Here is an 18,042-nt window from a genome sequence, read left to right on the forward strand (position 1 = left end):
AAATTCTCTAATTCTAATATTTAATATTTTGAAGGCTTTCAGAGGGTAAGGGGAGGGAGAGGGGGAGGGGTCAGTGCTGGCCTGGCCCGGTAAACTTGCCTGACCATCTACCCCAGGACAGCGCCTTCACTGGGTTTCAAGGAGCCTCTCTTCCCTCCTGACACCTTCCCCTGCCCCTCCCTCACTCCTGAGTCCTGCCGTTATTAACAGCAAGCTGGCTGCAGTACAAGCAATGTTATTGTTACCTCAGCTGGCCCTTGTCATATTTTATTCCCAGCCTGAGGTTTTGCCAATCGTTAGCAGCTAACAGGTATAAAAATAGCCCACTTGTTGTAATGAAGGACATAAAAATGCAAAGAGGGTTGTGGGTTCTCTGAACTGGCCTGTTTACTTTTGCAGGCTTTGCTGCAGAGTATTGATTGACCACAGCATAATAAAACTTAGGTGAGTAACAGAAGGACAGAAGAGAATACGTGGGTGACAAATGATAGATCAGTTTCGCCCTCTGAAGAGGCGGGAATACAGAGTGGTTTGGCAGTCAAGCCCTCCTTTATTCCCCTGCCTCTCCCTTGAGAAATAGCAGGCTGGATTTTTTTTTTTTCTTTTCTTTGGGATAATTAGGTTGTTTTATCCTCAGTGAGGGATGTTTAGATTTATAGGCAAGCTAGTTTTTTCTGTTGCACTTAAGAGATATAAGAATGACTGAGGAGCAATTAATCATTCATATCCCTAGTCATTTGCATCTCACTGGTGATGTGGGGGTGGGGGGCACTATGCTGTCACCAGACACAAGCAAGAGTCCTATGCTCCCTGACCTCGTGGGAGTCAGAGTCAGATCTAAGAGCCAGATATCATGCGTATAATCGTCTAAGTAGTAAATGAAGCACTGGGCTGCGTTGGTGTAAGATAGTTACAACAAAGGGGGAAAGCGTCAGATTAGAACATCAGGGAAGGCAATGCTGGCTGGAGCTGAACCTTACAGATGAGGAACCAGTCATGTGAAGACTGGACATAAACATGTCAGGCAGAGGGAAAGAGCATATGTCACGGGCCTGAGATGGGTCAGTCATCATAGCCAAGGCATCGTGAGCAAGGGAAGAAAGTGGCAAGAAATAACGTGGTTGGGTGTAGGCTGGACACTAATTCTGTCGGGTCTTTGAATGGAGGTCAGAACCCTGGGCTCATTCTGAAGCACTGGGATATTACGGAGGTGTTTTAGCCACACACAGGCCCCTGTGATTGGAACGATATGGTTTCAAGGCTCCTCTGGCTGCTCTTGCTTGTGTTGATCGGAGTGGGACGGGGGCGGGCATGAGGAAGCTACTTGGGAAGAGTTCACCACACACCCGATGGTGAGGGCTCGCTCTGGTAGGCTGTTAAAGGTCACAGAAACGCAGAGGATCAAAACGCATTATTTTCCAGGCAAGACTGAGGAGACTTGGGAATGGATAGGAGCTAGGAGTAAGAGGGAGACCTCGTGGGACATGGGACTTGAATCCCTTACTTTCATGAAGTCACATGTGATGCAGTCACTTAGTGGCAGCTTCGCAAATACCTTCCAAACCTATCCTCTTGGAAATTGTACGGGACTATTTTTCACTTATTTTTACTTTCATGGCAGCATAATGACAGAGCAGTGCAATATGGTTAACTTTTCAAGAGTTAGCAGTGATAGAGCCCCAACATTCCACCCTAGGGTTCACTTCCACCATCAGGTTGCTTGCCTTGGATGTTTCTTTTGCCTTTGGACAAATGGCTTGCCATGGCAGAGACTGAGTTTCCATTTTGAAGACTATGACAAATTTCTGTTCAATGTATAAATGAGACCATTGGTTTTCATACCACAAACAGTGGTGATTTTGTCCTTGAGGGGATGTCTGACGGTGTCTGGGGTTGATGGTCACAACTGAGGAAGCGCTACAGACATCTAGTGGGTAAAGGCCAGGGATGCTGCTCAACATCCTCCGACACACAGGTCAGCCCCCGCTACAGATCCAGTCCAATACGTCAGCAGCGCCAAGGCTGACAAAGCCTGAACTAGAAGGATGTTTACTGACTTGGGGTTCTGTGTGTAGCTAAAGTAGGCTCAACCTGTATCAGTTGATTATAGTCTGTTATGGGAAGCATAAGAAATATAAGGGGCCCTAAGTGCTTTCAAATATTCAGAACCTCAAACATTGTCCAGAGTGCTCAATTCTGTAACTTTTACAAGACAGGTTGGGACAAAAGTAGGTTTATAGTTGTTTGTATGGAATGTAATACAATAATTAATAAATAATAATATGAGAATAAACTTTTGCATACTCACAGTTGTAAACCTACTTGTTTTGCCCAACTCTATATAAATAAAAATTACATCTAGAAAGTCAAATATACAGCTATAGGCTCTAATAGTGAAAATATAAATATTCAATTAAAAGCTTCTATTTCAAAATTAGGTCATGCTATTAGCAAATCTAATGGTTAGGGCATATAGCCAACAGATATTTCTTCAAGTTTCTCCCAAATTAGATCTCTCTTCCTTCCATACTTGTCAACATGACATAATAAATACTTCCCCAGAATAACTCAATGATCAAACGGACAAAATATATAAATAGACAATTCCTAAAAGAAGAAATGCAAAACCAACAATATGAAATATTTACTCAAGAGTTTCAGTAATAGATGCAAAATCAACCAGTTTTGGCATATCAAATTTACCTATATTTTTATAAAAACAATACTACATAGGGAGCAGGGAAGGATGCCATGGGCGGTGTTTGCTTCTCAGAACTGCCAGAACTTATTCTTCTTTGCTTGGAGAACAGTGGTTCTGAAAAGCGTTGGAAAGTGCGAGTATCCTCAAGCTTTTGCCATGAAGAAAGACTCGTCATGTTATTTCAAGGTCATCTTATTATTGGGGAAAGGGAGACAAAGCGATGAGAGCAGAGAGGGGGCACTTCCTGTATTACTCCCGCTCCAGGTGGGGATCTCCAAGAAGCTGCAAAGAGGAGGGTGTGGCCACACATTCAGGCAAAAATGATGTCCCCAGATATGACTTAAGTCATGATGGCTATTCCAGGAACCGCCCACACAGGAATCCACTGCTCTGTGACATGGTTGCAGCCTCAGTTTTATACTAATGAGCAGTACTGAATAGCATGCATAATAAGGATTTCTTCCTCTTTAAAATAAAATATTTTGGTGCTGGAGTATTCTCTAACGCATTGTCTGATCTTTTCTTCCTCCCGGATACCATGAAATGTAACACTGACCAGTATGTAGCAACTTCAGCAATAGGCATTTTTGTTCCTACTTTAATGAGAATGGGGAAAAAAACCACATTGGCTAACAACTAGCAACAGCGTTGCGCTGCCGTTTGTGATTCTGAGAACTGCTCATCCAACAGATTGGTTTTCCCACAGCATTGTATTAATAGGCATCTGATGCCATTATCACTGGAAACCCACAGAGTGTGTTTGATTTGGGAATAAGAGCACACGCATAACAGTGTGCAATTAGAAGGGAAACTCTTAAAACATTCATTTGCAGGCTCAGGCTGGAAAGTGCCAGGCAGTTTCAGGAATTCTTCTTGGGCTGCAGAGATTTCTGAATATTTTATATTTCAGAAGACCTCATAATGGCATTTTTTGTTTCCTGGCTTTCAAGTTGACATTTATTCAATCCAATGGGAAGCCAGATTTGGGGAACCGGTCCTTCTCTCTGGGTTCTGCAATTACATAGGGCAGAGAAGAAACAGTTTTAATGCTCCACTGGATATTTACAGTTGGGTGATATTTTCCTGGTTCAGGGGCTGTATATGCCCTGGTGTGCTGTTTTAAAAATCAATCATAGATACATTTACATAGTTAGTACAGGCATAGCCAATCCGCAGAGGGGGCACGCTTCACTATTAGGAAAAACGAATTAAGAGTACAGTTCCTGCCAGGAACATTTTGGACTCAATCTACTCCACCCTTTTTCCCTTTAATGCAAAGAAATGTTTACAGTGAATGTTCCCCTGCTGCATTGTATTAATTGAAATCAAGTGTCATTATTAGAGAAAACCCATAGAGCAAGGTTGTTTCATTAGGAGGCAGTTCCCAGAATTAAAGGCATAGGCGTTAGTGAAAACTCAATATAGTGTTACAAAGTGAAATTTCAACCAATTAACTTGATCTATTCGACATTCAGCAGGAAGATTTTGAGTACATACAGAAGAGAGTACAACCAGACACTAGGGGCTGCTGATAGAAATACAAATGAGGACAAGAAGGAAGGGAGCTTACACGTTGATGTTTTGGAGAATGCAACATTTAGAAACATAAATGTTGAGTTCTAATTCCAGCATATTCATTTAGGGGGTGGTTTATTTTTTAATTTTATTTTTCAATTACAGTTGACATTAAATATTATATTAATTTCAGGTATACAGCATAGTGTACAACAAGGTGATCTAATAATTTTAGTACTCACCTGGCACCATGTATAAGTATTACAATTATTGACTACATTTCCTATGTTCTACTTTACATCCCTGTGACTATTTTGTAATTACCAACTTGGAATTAATCCCTTCAACTTTTTCATCCAGCCCCCTGACCCCTTCCCATCTGGCACCGTCACTGAGTTTGTTCTTGGTATCTATGGGTTTGTTTCTGTTTTTGTTTGTTCATTTATTTTGTTCTTTATATTTTGTGTATAAGCAAGATCACATGGTATTTATCTTTATCTGTCTGACTTATTTCAGTTAGCTTACTGCCCTCTAAGTTCACCCATATTGTGGCAAATAGTAAGACATCATCTTTTTTATGGCTGAGTAATAGTCCATTGAATATATATGCCACTTCTTTTTTGATTGTTCATCTATTGATGGTACTTGGGTTGCCTCTATTGCTTGACTATTATAAATCACACTGCAGTGGACATAGGCATACACATATCTTTTAAAATTAGTGTTGTAAATTTCTTTGGATATATACCCAGAAGTGAAATTGCTGGGTCATAAGAGAGTTCTAATTTTTAACTTTCTGAGGAACCTTCATACTGTTTTCCATAGTGGCTGCACCAGTATGCAATCCCACCAACAGTGCACATCCTGGCCCACACCTGTTTGTTGATTTATTAATGATAGTCATCCTGACAGGTGTGTGGTGATATCTTATTGTGGTTTTAATTTGCATTTCTCTGATGATTAGTGATGTTGAGCATCTTTATCTATGTCTATTGGCCATTTGTATATCTTCTTTGGAGAAGTGTCTATTCAAATCCTCTGCCCATTTTGGAATCAGATCTTTTTTTTTTTTCTTATTTAATTATATAAGTTCTTTGTCAATTTTGGATATTAACCCCTTATCGGATGTATTATTGATGAATATCTTCTTCCAGGGATGGGCTTTATTTTAACTACTACAAGTCTGGTTTTCCTGATTTTATGCTTCCCCCCCCCCAAAAAAATCTAGCAACTCTTATATCTCTTTGTGATAATTAAGGCCAAGAAAAAATATGAAAATTTTATAAATTGAATGCAAGGAAGGGCCAATGATGAGCATCCAGCATCCATGTGTGTGTGAAAGCGGGTCGTGATAGTAGTGGAAATGGTCAAAACAAAATGGTTCCTGTTTATTCTTTGAAAAATAAGTATTGAGTGACTGCCGTGTGTTACTTCCTGTTCTACAGGCAGAGATGTGATAGTGAACAAAATGGACCTTCCTTTAGACATTAAAAGGTCTTTGCAGACCTTATATTCTGTTGGGGTGGAGGGAAAGGGTCCTGACAGAAAATAAATATATAAAGCTTATAGATGGTTAGATAAAAAATAATGAGGCAGAAAGAATGATATGGAATGTGTATATGTGCCTTCTAATTTAAATCTTGAGGTTAATTCTAGATTCAGGCAGGGCTAGATTCAAGAAAATGATCAAATGATGTCACCCACAGTTTTGATTTTTCTACCTCGGGCTTGATTTCTTCCTTCTACCATAGACTCTCTCACTGTGATAACTCCAAGAGGTCCAAGCTTGCATCATCAAAAAACTAGCAATTTCAGTGGATAATGCTTCTGTTTCTCAATATTTCTAATATGAATCCCACACATGACTCTTATTAGCATAGTTCAGGTCATATCCCCAATATGAACAGATCTTTGGGGAAGCGAATATGCTGATAGACTGGGCCTGGGACACGTGACCATTTCTGGCACCATGGGGTGGAGTCAGCACCAGTCAAACCAAGTCCATTGGAAAGACAGAAGGGCTAAGTCTGCAAGCTAAGTGAAGGATTCTTTGATAAGAGGAAGGTGGAATGAGTGTTTGGAAGGGAAAAGCAACAGACATCCAATACACTTTGACTTGTCATGATTTTGCTTTCTGAACAATGCAAAATAGAGCCATGATAATGTTTGTACTGCTTGTGTAGGGGGAGGGCTGTTTATGTTCTTATGGAACCTTATATTTTCTGTAGTCCCTGGGATAACGTAGGAACTCACACTTTTACTAAATGAACAAATGAAAAAATGAATGGCTTAGATACAGGATTATGGCTGCCCTGGTTAAATAAAATTTTCCACCACTGCTAGCACAAGGAAAATTGTAAAGCATCTGTGTGTATTTAAGTGCCTCAAAAGAATGAGCAAAGTGACTCAATTAGTTGTAATATGGTTGGGTACCATTAGCTACTTAATTAAATAATTACTGATTTGGGCCAGGGGATGTTTTTATCCTTTACTATGATTCTCTTATGTCTGGTTTATATGCATTCTTTAAAAATTCCCTTCTTTTGAAGAGAGAAATAGGTATACTTTGTATCTGTCCACACTGTCTGAGACTTTCAATTGAATATTTACAGTTAAAAATACATGCTTTTAGTAAAAGCATATTATCTAACCAGTAAATATCTTAAGTAAGGAAAATATATTATTTTTGAAGATTTCTGTACCTGGTATTGTTGGCTGAAATTCTCAGCCCATTCAAATATTATTCTGGGTGATTAAATTAATGTTGCTAGAAAGAGTAAAAGGAACGCTTTTCATTAAGCCCAATAACAGACTCTGCAGACTTACATTCCTTAAATTATTCCCTAGAGAACTTTGTGTATAACAGGGACATTTTACTAATTAGAAGCAAATTCACACATGGTGGTCATAGGGGAGGGTAGTTAGTGTTTGTCCATGACCGTGTAACCCATTAAAGAGAAGGCGATCAGTATTGCTTCAGAGGAAAGAGCCACATAAGCATTTTATTATTAAATGGTATTTGGAAATTGAAAAACTAAGTCATATTTCTTGGCCCCAAATTAAGCTCTAGCTCAGCATAATGAACAGGTTAGTCTCAGCCAGAAGCTTATTCATATTTCTTTTTCAGTCTTCTTTAAGATTTGTTGATACTTTCTTGTTCTGTTATCCATTCTTCCTAGTGTTTTGTTTTTGTTTTTCTTCTTCTTCTTCTTTGCTATTAGAGAGAGAGGAAGGAAGAGAGAGAAACACCAATCGATCGCCTGGTGTATGCAGCACCATTCAGAAACAGGGCTTGAACCTGCAACCTGGTATGTGCCCGGACTGGGAATCGAACCCATAAACTTTCAGTTCTGAGATGATGCCCCAACCCACTGAACCACCTGGCCAAGACCCTAGTGGTTTTTATTTGTTTTTGTTTTTTAGCACTTAACCACAACACAGAAATTATCCATGCATTTTAGTACATTATGTCTTACTGCTGTGATATCTGCTAATCCTATGAAGTTCTCTTCCTGTGTTATTTTTTTTTTTTTTTTTTTTTTTGGTTTTTCAATTGCAGTTGTTCCCTTTCCCCCTAATTTCTCTCCCCCACCCAACCCAACCCCTCTCCCACAATCCATATCCCTCCCCGTTGTCCATGTCCATGAGTCATTTATACGGGTTCTTTGACTAAACCCTTCCCTTACTTATCCCTGTGTTGATTATTAATGACAATTGCTCAGTGCATTTTTTTCTTCGAAATAACTTTTCCATTTTAGCAGTGGCTTATTATCCTAACTTGGTAATTCTCTAACTTGAGTGTGCACCAGAATCATGTGGACGGCTGGTTAAAACAAGTTGTTGGGTCTCTCCCCAGAGTTTCAGATGCGGTGGGTCCAGGATCCTTTCTTAAGTGTTTGGATTCCTAACACATTCTCAGGTGACACTGGTGATGGAGGGCCATACTGAAAAGATACAGCTTAGCCTCCAAGAAGTACTTGAGAATCTGTTTGGTGTTGTAAGGGCAGAGTTCGATGTGGGATGAGTTCTACCCCAGCTCTCTCACTTAGGGGATAGATTGTTAATTTAACTATTATGAGCTTTGGTTTCTTGAATGGCTAATGTGTGTGTATGCTTGCGTAACTTCATAGGGCTCTTTACGAGGATGAAAGTCAAGAAAGGATGTGAAATACTTCTGAGCTGAGAGTATTTCAGCTCAGATGACTGAATGAGCATTTAGAGTGTTGCCCGGACCAGTCAGTGGGTGTCAATTGGGGGAGGTTAAACATATAATGGTCCTCTTCCCTTATTTTACTTATTCAACAAATACTGATCACACAATGGGTGCTAGGGGAGAGAGACAGCAGTGAAGAAAAGAGATAAAATCCATGCTTTTGTGTTTACATTTTAGAAGGAAAATGCAGCAAAGTAAACACGGCAGGCACACTGAGGTAAAAAGAGAAATGAAAAATAACGTAGAAGGGCTGTGGCCATAGGTATATGAAAAAAAGCAATTTTAATTTATGTATAGTACTTAGGCTTTTATAACAATTATACCAGCAGTTTTAAAACTTTGCTGTGCATAACAATCTTTGGGGAAGCTTGATCAAAATACAAATTTCCACATTTCACCCCCAAATATTCCTGTTCAACAGGGCTGGGCAGGAGTCCAAGCTTTCCCCATATGATTGAAAGGTGGATCTAATGCGAATGGACTCTGGATCTCACTAAGAATCAGGGAACTAGAGGACAGTAAGAAGGTTTAGACATATTGCTAGCAAGAGTGAGAAAGAAGTGTGGGAAAGGGCTGAAAAATCAGAAACATGGAGAAAAATGAAGACCGAAACCTAATGGGAGAGAGGTAGAGAAAAGCTGAGGCAAACCGGCAGGAAGGTGCGGTCCAAGGTACCCAGATGTGAGTTCGAATTGTCTCTTACCAGCTAGGTGGCCTTGAACCTGTTACTTGGCTTCTGGGACCCTTAGTTGCACATTTGGATAATGAGTGTCTACGTACGTGCGCGCGCTCTCACACACACACACACACACACACCCAACAAAGAGGGTGTGTGTGTGTTTGCATGTGCATTCTCTTCGTTGGTATTCTTTCAAAGGATAAAGATTATGTATGCTAAGCTCCAAGCATTGCCGGCATCTGGACCGTAGATGATGGTGGTGGTCTTGATGTGCAGGCCTCTGAAGTTCAGTTAGAATAAATTCTCAGAACATTACATGAGGATTAAGAAAACCTAAAAGCATAAAATCTGTGCAAGGTGGATCTTGACACGCAGTTGTGTGCCACAGCACATCTCTTGAATGTAGGCATATGGCAGGAAAGTTGTCGTGACAGGAAACAGCTTGGAAACAGTCACTGGGCTACAGCTCCTGGGAGCTTTTGAGTCGCTGAATTCTCTTTCTCTAAGTTTTCAGAGTAGCTGTCAAAGACCTAAGGAAACCAATAGTTCTGAGTCCATTACTTGGCACATAAAATATCTAACACAGTGGAACTAAAAGTTTTTACGTGCTTCCATTCGTACCATTAGGTTTGCTTTCTGTTCCCAACTGAATCCCAGGATGTTAAGGAAACGTTTCTTTGCCAGCCTGAAATTAACTTTACTCGGCAGCCTCACTGCCTTTTGCTGCCTGTTCTGAGTGTTTGTTTTCCACACTAAGTGTTGTGTGGCAGCCTGAAGAGCGATGCCGGGCTTGGTGTTTGTGCGAAGGAGAACCACCCAGGCACTTCACTCCCGAGTCTCTCTGCATCTCCAACACAGTAAAAGACGTACAGTGGTCATCGCGATGTGGAAGTGATTTCATGGGACTGGAGAGCAAAAGTGCCCTTCCCTCTTTCCCACGGATAAGGAAAAGATACATTTGGATTTGAAAATGAACATGTCTTTAGCCTACTTTTTTGTTCTTGACATATATTTCAGGTGTGTAGCATTTGCTCCAGGAAATTTGCTCCATGCTTTGATTCTGACTGTGAGAACGGCACTCCCTGATTAAGTCTGTTAGATCTAGAAACTAGCCCCTTGAATCCCACTTTCTGATCTTATACCACATTTCCTTTACATGATGTTCCTTTTCTTTTGTCCTGTAGAGAAAGCCATGGCTGCCTAGCACAGGATTGGACATGTTACTGGTGTTGGGCAATTACTTCATTATATTGCATGAATTAAAACAAGGAGTTATAGTTCTTGTTAACTCACCTCGCTTCCTCTGCAATAGGATTTTCCAAAATATGTTTTATAGAGTATTGGTGCTATAAAATGATCTGTTGTTCTGAAAGAGTCTACGAAATGCTATGATTGCTAGTCCCCTCTTGGAGGTTTACAATACACGTTGGACAGGAAGCTCAGAGAAATCCAGCATTAAGGGTCCTATTTAACATGATAGACTTACTTAGCTTCCCAAACGATTTTGACTAAGGATCCCCTTTCAGTGGCAGCATTCATTTTGCTGTGAGAACTTTTTTGGAAACTCAACTCTACTACTCTTAAATATTCTTTAACTCACTTCAAACTTTTCAACATCAGCTTATAAAAACGATTGGAAAACCTTGATCTGATCCCATCGTTTGACTCAGTGATATGCTGGACCCAGCTCTTAACTCACTAGCACATATCTTCTCAACACCATGTTGGGATTATGTGTAAAGCACTGCCCCTCCCTCGCAGCCTATTTAGCAACCTACAAATGGAAGTAAAGTTTCAGTACCATGTCACAGCTGACTAAGGACATGGTTGAGAAAAGAGCCCAGACCTTAGAATTCTGATTCAGGGGTGTGGCTTTTTTCTATTTGCTTTGTTTCCCATCCCCCAGCTTTACTGACAAATCTTTGACAATAAATATTGTATCTCTTTAACATGTAGAACATGATGGTTGCATATGCATTTACTCAGAGGTTTCACTGGGATACCCAGTATTAAAGGCAGGTGAATGAAGTTCGCGTTTGTTGCATGCCTGTGGGTACCGAAGGCACTCGTGTAGTTTAAATAGCTTTATGGTGGGAAAGACTCTTAAGAAGTGAAATTCTATCCACATTTTTCAGATGTAGGCACTGGAGTCAGAAAGCATTTGCTTGACCAAAAACGTTCATTTAGAACGTGTAGGTGCAGAGTTCCCAGATAAACAGACAGAGCCAGCTCTGTCCCTTCGACCACATCAACATTTTCCAGCCTGTGACCTTGAACAAGTCCCTTCTTTAAATACGAATTCCCTCACTGACATACTTAGAGGATAATCCTAAACTACCACACAGAGATAATGTAAAACTAGTGAAATGTGTGTGAATGCATTTTACAAATTACAAAGTGCTATTACATTAGTCTATTACTCATATAAAATATTAAATTGTGACACTACTCTACTTTAATTTCATATTTGTTACTAGGAATGAGAAGCAGTTTAGCATAACAATTAAAGGCATAGTCTTCATCATTAGGCAGTCCTCAGTTAATCCTATTCTTCATCTCTTACCTACTATATGATTTTGGAGCAGTTTCTAAACTTCTCTATACCTCACTTTGTTCATTTATAAAGTAAAGATAGTTGCAACACCTAACTCATAGAGATTGTCCTAGAGATTAAATTATACAGGAAAAATACTTAACACACTGCCAGGTGAAAAGTTAACTGTTAAAAAAATTAATTCAATTATCATTATCTGACTCACCTACACTAACTCAACTAGTCCTGTAAGAGAAGATGTCTAAGCTCCCTTCTCCCAGAGACACTGGTCAGAAGACCATTCTTTCATTGCCCAGCCCACTTCAAGCTTGATTGCTTTTTTGGTTAAGTTGAGATATAATTGACATATAACATTATATTAGGTTCAGGTGATTTCCTATTTCTATATATTCTGAAATTATCACCACAATAAGCCTAGTTAACATCCGTTATCATACAAAATTACAAAATTTTCTTTACAAAGCTTTACAAGGTTAACTGCTTTTCAAAGCCCTTGATGGCTCCTCTCTTCTGGCCTCAGAATTGCTTTCATATTTCTGACTTCCTTTTTCTCTCACCTCCTCCAGGCAGTGTGCTCCAGATCCAGATGGAGCTAAGTTTGCCACTGGTGGCTGAGACATCTTTTCCCTCTTCTTTTCCTCCTTCGTTTTTCCTCTTTTTCTCGTCCTTGAAAACTTACTGACTGATTTCATATCCATTTAACAAATAATGATTAATTATTGAGCTATGATGCTTGAAGTGTTTGATTGGAAAAAAAATTTAAAAAACCACATAGCTTTTGTCATGAAAGCTGTAAATACATTGCTCTTAAATTTCAAAAGACCCAAATTTAAAAGAGAATTTTAAAATGGAACATAATTTATACTTGACTTCTCGTATCTTTTTCTTCCTTACGTTATTTTCCCCCCTTTCCTCTAGAGGTAGGCTTCAGAATTTTCTTGAGTTTTTAAGCAATAAAAAAGTTGTTCACAATTCTAGAGTATGTAAATTAAATCTATAGTAATAAGAAAACTAACTTGTTTTTATTATAAGGACTGATGAGTAAATCCAAGCATGATTTACTGGTTTTGATTTGCCAGGACCACTTCCCTTCCAAATGAGCTCCACTGAAGATAATAGTCTTTGGTTGATTTCATCACTTAAAGAAGAAACATATCAACTCATTTGTCAGTCAATTTAAGATCTTGGCTAGAGGAGGCTTTTAGCTTTCGCATTGAATATCCACCATAACACACCCAGAAGCACATGACTCAAAAGGAGAAGGGGCCCTTGAGTTAGAATTGTCTCTGTGCTTCTCAGTAGTAGCTCTGTCTCTCTGAACGTCAGTTCCCAGCCCTGAAATATTTAGATGATGCAGAGTCTGATGGTCTGTCTCTCCCTGGGTCCGATCTGGCCCACCACCTGTTTCTGTAACGCTCATGAACTAAGAATGGTTTTTATGTTTTTAAATAATCAAAAGAGAAGTAACATTTCACGACATACAAAAAAATATATGAAATTGAAGTGCTGGTATCCATAAAAAGATTTACTGGGACAAGACACGCTCATTCATTTATGTGTTGTCTACGGCTACTTTCACACTATAATTGTCTACGGCTACTTTCACGCTATAACTGCAGAGCTGTGAAATTAGAACAGAGACTGCGAACCTAACATATTTGCTATCTGGCCCTTTACAGAAAAGGTCTGCCGACCCCTGAGACTGGACTGATCACGCAGGGTTTCTGTGAGCTGAAGAGAGAAACCGTAATAAGGTCCCCAGCTCACAGCGGACTCTCAGTAAATGCTGGCTGCTAGGATTGTATGTAAATCTTATGTTAATAAACGAGTCTGTGCATCTTCTCCAGTCCTCATTACAAAACATAATGTCCTGTAAGGTCAGGTTTCCTGAAATAAGTCTGAGTACCTCAGAGTGGCTGTAAGAAACAGATCTGAGGTAGAGAAGCCATCTGAGTCCTAAGGGCTGAAGGGTGGTGTTATTTAAATGGTTTGTACATCCTCGAAATCTTGGTTAACAGTTCCTGAAACTCTTCAGAGACTGCAGTTGTATAATCACTGAATTGGTGTTGAGGTGTCTCAAGTTCCTGATAATTACAAAAAATCCAGTTTAGTCAAAAACAGAGAAGTTAAACATAAAAGGCTAAACCTAGAAGAGGAAGGGCACTGTGTTGGTGAGTTTATTCCAGTTGAACCTCAAGGATGTGGTATTCAAGGTGTTAATTAATGTAGCAGTTTAAAAGGGTTTGTTCTGTCTTCTGAAACGTAGTCTATGAAGACCACGTTGGAGAATCAAGTTTAGATGGAAGTTTTGCTGATCAGTAAGCACTTCAGGTATTCAGGCAGAACACAGTAAATCAGCATTTTAAGATGAAACTTTATGAATAAAAACTGTGTTATAAATATTGTTTGGTGTTAACCTTTCCAATCTGCCAGAACTCTTTCTACCACTCCATCTTTCTGGGCACAGTTTTCGGCTCCTTCCCCTTTTCCTTCATCCAACAATTACTGTAGTGTCTGCTCCAGCCCAGACAGTGTGGGGGCCCTGCTGCCCACCGAGGAGCGAGACAGACATAGTGCGTGCCCTCATGAGCTGACAATCTAGTTGAAACTTCAGACAATAAACTGAAGAGGAACAATAAAAAAATGGAATATAGTATGACAGGAAGAAGTCAAGGAATTTTGTGGAACACATAAACGAGGACTTAAGATATAGCTGATTACAGAGAGAGGAGAAGAGAGGGATGGCTTCCGGCAAGAAGCAACCTGTCACCTGTTTCCTGAATGTCATACAGGAGGAGGTACGAGGTCCAGGCCATCCAGTGCCTTGGGATCCGTGTCAGGACGTTCACACTGTATCCTAAGAGAAACAAGAAGCTTTGAATTGCTGATGCTAAGAGTGAGACTAACGATGTCAAATATTAAAAAAACGCATTGTCAAGGGGCTAATGAAGGCAAGAGAAAGGAAATGATGGCCAGAACTCAGATGAGTGATATTGAAGGTGTGGATCCAACTGGTACAGAGAGAGAATCTGTGGATGAATTGGTATTGAATACTGTCTTCTTAGTAACTAAACTGGGATGACATAGTGCTGCTTTATATAGTTAAAACAATAAGCTTATGCCTGCAAGTGTACCTGCCAAATCATGATGAAATGAAATTATAATCATTAAGTCACTGGAAAATTAGCAATAAAAATCATAGACTGGTTCACTTTGAAAGTAGTCTTTGGCTACCAGAGCATACCTATGATCTGAATGTGTTTAAATACCAAGTGATGGGTTGGCTCAAAAAATCCTCCTGTAGAATACTGCTCATATTTGAGCACCTACTATGTAGGAGCACAGCAAGCACTCAATTCATGGTAGTTATTGCTGTGTATATTAAAGCTACTTTTCCTGAGATTATTTCGTAAAGTCCTTGTAGAGTCTTCTGCGATGGCTGCTATTATTCCCACTGCACACATGAGGACTCCAGGGTTAGAGTTTAAGTAATTTGCCAACTTTTCCTGGCTAAAAGGTAACAGCACCAGGATAATAACTGAAGTCTGTCAAATTCCATCCCAGGGCACAGAACTTTTAACTCCTGCAAATCACAAACATGGTTGCAGGTATAAAAATTTTCCCTCATTAACTTTCATGTACTTGGATGTAAAGAATACTTTCAGGTTCACACCATTAAAAGTAAAAGGCTATAATTTCAAAATGAAGTAAAGTACTCACGTGAAGTCTTGAAATGTCAATTAAAAATCTTTCCAGAGCCGCAGATACACTTATTCAATGTGGGAATATTTTATATTTTGAATTAAGCTCCTAAAAAGTGGAGATTTTATTATACTAATTATTTCACTACAAACTCAAGTTTTACTTCACCCTTCACACTGAGCTATTGCTGTAGCTCATCTAATAATAGAATCTGTAAGTGTTCCTTTAAAATAAAATATTGATATATGATAAAATCTTAGTGAGAGAGAATTAAATGAAGTGGCTCAGCTCCCATGATCTCTTATAAATTTGTTAAATGAAGTGGTTAAAGAACTGACCCATTTCTCTAGCTATACACCCTTGCCAATTCATTATTCTACATCCTCAGTCTGGAAATTAATAGATATTATAGTGATTATTTATGGGAAAGTCTCTTTCCATGGAGTCATCACAGAATGTCTTAACTTCAGTCTTAGAAAGCTGATTCTATCAGTTCAGCAAGAGTTTTTCCTTCTCTCTGGCGGACTCACACTAAGTAAGTTCATAAGATTGATGTCTATATTAGCGATATCAATTTTTAAATTTACAGTGAAAAATAAGCGTTGCATGGATAGAGATAGCTATATCTTCTCTCCGTCTAGGGAGACCTACATAAGAAGAGGGAACATAACATGAAAGATTATTAATGTACTTGAAATCAAAGCAAAAAGATTTAGATAAAAGGATTCCTTAGTTATCATTAATAAGTCAGCCCCATGGAAACAGTCTTGTCAGTGGTCACAAAGGACCCTTGAAATCCTCCCAACCAAGACCATAAGTGCATTGAGGTTAAGGGCGCCTTTTGTCCTATATCACGCGTATTTCCAGTGCCTCGCATAGAACAGCCGCTCATTCAATAGGTGTGTAGAGTTCTTTGGCTAAGGCCCTACTCCAGTGTTTCAATGAACTCTGCCCGCTTTTTCCCTTTTGTGGCTCTCCATTCTTCTACACATGCATGGACAGCCTTTGAAGGCCACACTCTTTTCATTAGATAGGCCAACATAGTATAGTTAGAGGTGAATCTGCTGGTCAGGTAGCCGGTCTGTCTTTTTATGCTGATCTTGCATTTCCGTTCCCATCCTGTTGGTGTTTATGCTTCTCACTGCATCCTGCTTTTGGGAGCGGAGCAAGGTATGTCACTGCAGCCTCTTAGTGCCTTTTACAAGAAGTTTATCTCTGTGAGCCTATCACATCAGCACTCCATGCTCTTCTCTAAGACAGGATAGTAATGCAGTTCAGCCATATTGGCCCAGTCTGTTGCTTCTAACAGTTTTAGCCAATTATGAGACGTGAGGCCCAGGATATTAAAGGACAGTTGAAGTTGATGAAGATGGAAGCCTTGAGGAAAATAACCTTGCCCTTGAGCTCTGCAACCCCCTCAAGTTACAGAAGAGTTTTGTTTTCATCCATTCCACCAGCAATTTAATAAGCCCTTTCTTTTTTTAATAGTATGTTTTAGTGCATGTAAATGTAACTGATTTTTGTTTATTGATTTTGTATGCTGCAAATGTCCTGAATTACTAGTTCTAAAAATTTTTGTGGGAATTTTTAGTATTTATAAGATCATAGCATCTTTAAACAGACAACTTCTCCCTTTTCAATTTGGCTGAGTTTTCTTTCTTTTTCTTAGTTAATTGCTCTTGCTAGGGCTTTCAGTAGTATGTTTAATAGGAGTAGGTATTTAATAGGAGTGAGCATCCTTGTCTTGTTCCTGATCTTAGAGGAAAAGCTTTTAGCTGAAAGCTTTTCCTTGTTGAGAGTGATATTTATTGGCTGTGGGCTTGTCATATATGGCCTTTATTGTGTGGAGGTACATTTCTTTTTTGTGATTTGTTGAGCATTTTTATTATGAACACATGTTGAATTTTTATTAAATGCTTTTTCTATGTCTATTGAGATGATCATAAGATTTTTATCTTATATTTTGTTAACGTAGTATATTACATTTGTTGATTTGTGTATGTTGAATCATCCTTGAATCTCAGGGGTGAATTCCATTTGATTATAGTGTATGATATTTCTAATGTGCTGTTGAGTTCAGTTAGATAATATTTGGTTGAGAATTTTTGCATATTTGTTTATCAGGGATATTGGCCTCTAAGTTTCTTTTCTTGTTTCCCTATTTGTCTTTGGCATTGTAAATGAGCTTGGAAGTGTTTCCTCTTCTTCAATTTGTTTTTTCCCTTTGGAAAAATCTTGAAAAGGATTGTCATTAATTCTTCTTTAAATGCTTGGTTCACCTGTGATGCCACCTGGTCCTGGGCTTTTTGTGTATGTGTGTGTAGTAGAAGGTTTTTGATTACTTCTTCAGCCCCCTTACTAGTAATTACTCTGTTCAGATGGTCTCTTTCTTCATCGTTCAGTCTTGGTAGGTTGTATGTTTCTAGAAATGTATCCATTTCTTCTAGATTGTCCAGTTTGTTGGTGCCTACTTGTTCAGAATACTGGCTGGTTTGGCTCAGTAGATTGAGCGTCGGCCTGCGAGCTAAGTGTCACTGGTTCGATCTTCCAGTCAGGGCACATCAGAGAAGGAAAACTCTGACTCCAAAAAACCTCCGCTGCCTTGCGGCATACCTCTTCAGGGGAAAGGCTAAGGGAGTAAACCCCGACAGAAAATCCGGAGCCGGAGTCCCTAAGGC

The 18,042-nt window shown here is 39.4% G+C and overlaps 1 protein-coding gene across 1 annotated transcript in view; it reads left to right on the forward strand.

The window, feature by feature from the left end:
- The first annotated feature begins 400 nt into the window (after positions 1–400).
- SGCD (sarcoglycan delta) overlaps positions 401–18,042 on the forward strand; it is a 372,537-nt gene continuing 354,895 nt past the window's right edge. The window contains exon 1 of the mRNA XM_090288487.1: positions 401–444. The gene's annotated coding sequence lies outside the window, so the exon portion shown is untranslated. The remainder of the gene's footprint in view (positions 445–18,042) is intronic.

Source organism: Furipterus horrens, unplaced genomic scaffold (genome assembly GCF_987537825.1).
Source record: "Furipterus horrens unplaced genomic scaffold, mFurHor1.1.pri manual_scaffold_10, whole genome shotgun sequence".
NCBI lineage: Eukaryota > Metazoa > Chordata > Mammalia > Chiroptera > Furipteridae > Furipterus > Furipterus horrens.